A 5,555-nucleotide genomic window follows, 5' to 3' on the forward strand; every position below is an offset into this window, starting at 1 on the left:
TCATCTGCCTTTTTTGGACAAAATTGCCTGCCCTACTTTTCTACACATAACTCCTGATGACTTATTTGGGTTAAGAGACCTTATTTATATATTTATTTATTTTGTGTATGACTTATTTTCTTCTAATAATAAGAATGTCTTTGTTTAAATTAATACATTAACAACTCCACAGCCATCACATTGTCATTGTTTGCATTCTTACGGATTTATGTGATGAATATTTTTTTTTATTTTATGAATTTTTTCTGGGCATATTTTGGTGGAAGTAATGAAAGTTAACAGTGGGAGTGCCTGGGGGGCTCCGTCCATTAGGTGAACGTTTCTTGGTTTCCGCTCAGGTCATAATCTCACAGTCCAAGAGTTCGAGCCCTGCATTGGGTTCCAAGCTTCCAGCACAGAGCCTGCTTCAGATCCTCAGTCTCCCTCTTTCTCCGCTCCTCCCCCACTTTCGCACTCTCTCTTCCTCTCTCAAAAATAAATAAAATTTAAAAAAAGAAAGAAAGAAAGTTAACAACAGTTTACTACAGGGAAGTAATACCTAACATTATATCTGGGACAAGCAGTCATAGTTCTGGGAAATCTAGACAGATGGGGCAGAAAGAGAGAAGAGTATTCAGCAAAGGAAAATGAGAAAAGATGATTCAAGGATAACCTTTATTTACTTAGTGATTTTTTCCTTAAGTTTAACCATACCTGAAATTACAGATTAATTACATACTTTCTATAGGTACTCCATTTTCTTAAGAAACCAAGCAGAACTTGTAATAATTTAAGGTCTTTAGAAATTTGAGAATATTATATATATTTCTCTTTTTATTCCTCTTATGAAGTCATGTTGTAATACTCCTCTATTTCCTTCATATATGTACAATTCCTGTGGGCATCTATATAGTATGTAATATCAGGAAATAACAGATGATCAATGTGTGGTTTTATTATCCACTGATGACAAACTTTTTAAATATATTTATTTAGTCTAAATAAAGCAGAAAAAATAGGAACAGTAAAGTTTCTACTCTCTCTTGGAAAAATGTAGGCAATTATTTTCATCTAATACTATATAAGCAACTTAAGTATAGATTTCATTTTGGGAGGGAGTGATTTCAACGTTTATCTTTTATTTTATATTTATTTTCTTATTGCTAAATCAAGCAGCAATTCTCTCCAGTATTTACTTCGTGCTGTGGGAAATAGAAAACAAATGCCGAATATGATTTATGTTTGCTCTAGGATCTAACGGTGACTTTAAAAACTGTCCTGAGTAGATCTAGTGTCCCAGATGTTACAGGTACAGAATGGCCTCTATTAGCCACAGCCCGTGAGTGTCGGAAGCTGAGACCCTTACCTCAACTACATTTTGTATATAGTAGGTGCAAGACTAAACTTTTTGTTGTTATTGTTAAGCCACCAAGATTTGGGAGTTATATTACCACAGCAGAATTTAGCCTATGCTGACTGATATGAATGAACATTGGTAGGTAGAGTTATGGTCCTATTCTAACAAATTTCTAAATATGTGCTATCTCCGTAGTAGATGGAGAATAGTGCTGGCAAAATGGTGAGTGTGGTACATAGCAACAAAACATCCGGTAAAACTGTCCGGCAGTAACTCAGGGAGTAGATCACGTAACAAGTGGACATTAGTAGTGTGTGTTAGATGCTTTTGACTGCTTTTGTCAAGATTTTACATGAAAAAGATGAGCTCAGGGAAGAATTTCCTGGAATAAGAGAGAACAGAGCAAGAAAGAAAAGGCCTTGAGGGCTGGAAAGGTCAACTGCTTCAGGACTTTAAATAATAGGACATATATTTGAGAAGGTATTTGAGATATGAGAGCCAATTAATTCTGGCCTGGCAGCAAGGATCGAATCAAGTTTATGGCTGTCACACATTGTTAAAATCTCCTTGGGGATTAATGTGGTGCTGAGTAAATTCTTTCAGTTTAATAAACGGTTGCTTAGTCTTCCAATATTCTACGTAGTCCTGTTCAACTCAATTGTGCCTGTTAGACCTGCCATGGACAGAATATTTGGATTCCACCAAAATTCATATGTTGAAGTCCTAACCACAATATAAGGGTATATGGTGATGGGGTCTCTGGGAGATAATCAGGTTTAGATGGAGATCATGAGGTTGGGACCCTCATGTTGAGATCAGTGTCCTGATGAAAAGATATATGAATGCACTCTGTCCCGCTCTCTCTCGGTCTCTCTGCCACATGAAGACACATCAAGAAGGTGATCATCTGAGAGCCAGGAAGAACTTTCACCAAAACCTGAGCATGTTGGCACTGATTTCAGATTTCCTGCTACTGAAACTGTGAGAAAATGCATTTCTGTTGGGTAAGCCACCCAGTCTATGGTATTTTGATACAGTAGCCCAAACAAAGACAGATCATTAAAAGATTTTCTGTTTTACCATCACCAGAAAATACATGTGTAGGTTGTTTTTTGGTTTTTGTTTTTTTTTGCATGGAATATATGGTATATACTCTAAAATTCTAAACATCTCATTCAGTCTGTATTAGTTTGCTATGGCTGCCTTAACAAATTACCACAAACTGGGTGGCTTGAACAATAAAAACTTATCGTCTCCCAGTTCTGGAGACTAGAAGTCCAAGGCCAAGGTGTCAGCAGAATTGTTTCTTTCTGAGGGGTGTGAAAGAGAATCTTTTCCATGCCTCTCACCTATTTTCTGGTAGTTTGCTGACAGTCTTTGGTATTCATAATCTTTGGCTTCTAGAAGCATCATCCCAGTATCTGTCTTCATCTTCATATAGTATTTTGTGTGTGGGTCTTTGCGTCCACACATATGGGTGGTGTGTGTGTGTGTGTGTGTGTGTGTGTGTGTGTGTGTGTTGAATCATTTTTATTTTGAAAAGTTGAAGAAAACAGTTCGGAGAGTTCCTGTGTATTTTTTACTCAACTTCTCCAATGATAAAGATCTTACATAACCTTAGCACAATTACCAGAACCAGGAATTGACATTAGATCAATACAATCAAATAAACTTTAGACTTTGTTCAGATTTCAGTAATGTTGACATGCGCCTCTTTTTGGTGTAGGAATTCTATGAACTTTTAAAATATGTTTAGATTTATATGTTAATGTTTGTATAATAAACTTCACACCTAATATGTAGAATGGTTCTACCTCACCAAAGACACTCTGCCCCACCTATCCTCCCCCTTTATAATCATACCCCTAACCCTAGGTAGGAATCACTGCTCTGTTCTCTGTAATTTAATTTTGTTATTTTAAGAATGCTGTATAAAAATCTTAACAATATGTAACATGTTGAGACTGGCTTGTTCATTCAGTGCAAGGCCATTGAGATCCATCATAAGTGTACCATTTACTAGTAGTTGTTTCTTTTTTCACCGAGGAATATTTTATTGTATGGATTAACTGCATTTTACCCATTCGCCAATTTTTTCCATTTGGACTTATGATCCATTTGAGTTGATTAATTTTTACTCTTATTTTTCTGTTCTCAATTTTATTTTTTTTATCTTATTTCCTTTCTTTTGCTTGCTATGGGTTTGCCTTGCTCTTCTTTTCCTAGCTTTTAGAGGTAGAAGCTTATATTCTTGATTTGATATCATTGTTACTTTCTAATTTAAACATTCAGTGCTATACATTTCTCAGCACTGCAGTAACTACATATCACTAAATTTGACAGGTTGTACTTTTTAAAATTTTTATTGAGTTAAATTTTTCTTTCATTTCTACTGAGACTTTCTCTTTGATCCAAAGATTACTTAGAAGTCTATTGTTAAATTTCCAGGTGTTTGGAGATTTTTCCATTATCCTTCTATTATTGATGGCTCAGTTGATTTCATTATACTCAGATTTATAGTCTGTATGTTTTCAACTCTTTTAAGTTTTTTTGTGGTGTTTTGGAATTCATGATGCGATCTATCTTATTAGTTGTTTCAGTGGAACTTCTAGACTGAATTCTGCTATTGGTGGGCTAAGTGTTCTACAAATGTAAGTTAGATCCTCTTGGCTAGCAGTGTTGTCCAATTCTTTTATATCCTTGTTGATATTCTATTAAGTAATTCCTGAGTGAGATGATTTGATATTCTTAACCATAATTGTGGATTTTAAAAATTTCTTCTTTCAGTTCTTTTGGGTTTTGCTTTAAGTGCTTTGAAACTTTCTGGTTGATGTTTACATGTTTAGGATCACTATGTCTTCTTAGTTGATTGACTTATTTTTACCAGTATGTAATGTCACTTTCTGTTCCTGGTAATTCTCTATGCTCTGCATTTTATCTGGTAATATTATGGCCGCTCATGTTTTCTTTTGGTAGTATACGTGTAATATATCTCTTTATACCTGTTTATTTTCAATTTACCTCTACTGTTATATCTGAAATGAGTTTCTTACAAATAGTATGAAGTTGGTTAATCGTTGTTTTTTACCCACTCTGACAATCAGTCTCTTTTAGATGATGTATTTAGACCATTTGCATTTAATTTAATTAGTGACATATTAGGGCTGAAGTGTGCTTTTATATTTTTTGTTTCCTCTTTTCCTTAGTTCTCTCTGTGTTCATTTCTTCTTATTTTTTTTTTTGCCTTAGAGTGGATTGCTTAAATGTTTTTTTTTAGAATTATATTTATCTATAGCGTTTTTGAGTGTATCACTCATTTAGTATTGCTCTAAATTTTTTATTTTATATATACAAAACTTATTAGAGTCTACCAATCATGACATTTAGTGGTTGCCATGTCTGAAGAAAGGGATGGGTTTCTGTGGTTATAAATAGTAGCATATGGGATATTTGAGGTGATGGAACAATCCTTGTCTTGATTTTCATAATAGTTACATGAGCCATGTCGTCGTGATTGACTTTAAGTCGGGAGAAAATCTTATAAAATTTCAAGTAATATAAAATTTACTAATTTAAAAAAAATGGTATCTACCATACAATGGTCTTAACTGGACTTATTTGCAACAATGATTATCTCTTGGCAATTCTTAAGCTGTTTAATAATGTAAATATCCTATGTGTAATTAGTATTATACCTTCTCTTTTTGGCCTCTGATCTAACAAGTCATTTTTGTCCATATGACATGACTTGTATCCTTTAATTATTCAATACACATTATCTTCATTGATAATCAAACGTGCATTCTAGTGCAGTGATCATGGGCAACAGTAAAACAAACTTTTTAGAAACTGAATAACTTTTAGCTTTCATTTCTGTAGAAATTGACAAAAGTAGAAACAAGGGAAAAAAAACACCTGGTGCTTAAAATAACCATGTTATACTGTTTAAAGATTATTATGTTTCATATTGGATGAAATGTTTCACAGAAAAACACTTGATACTACACTTAACTTATATGGTAAATTTTGTATCAATAAATGTATTTCCAAGGAGGGAGAATAAAGCAATATATGAGTGATATATATCTCTTTTCATTCAAAGGTTCATTTAGTATAATTTTTTGTTTTCTTTGCAAAAATTATTATTCGAAATTTAAGATAGGAAAATACTTTCAACACTTGAATGGTATTATCAAATAATGTCATCAGAGGGTAATTC

The sequence above is a fragment of the Felis catus genome, chromosome B1 (assembly GCF_018350175.1).
Source record: "Felis catus isolate Fca126 chromosome B1, F.catus_Fca126_mat1.0, whole genome shotgun sequence".
NCBI lineage: Eukaryota > Metazoa > Chordata > Mammalia > Carnivora > Felidae > Felis > Felis catus.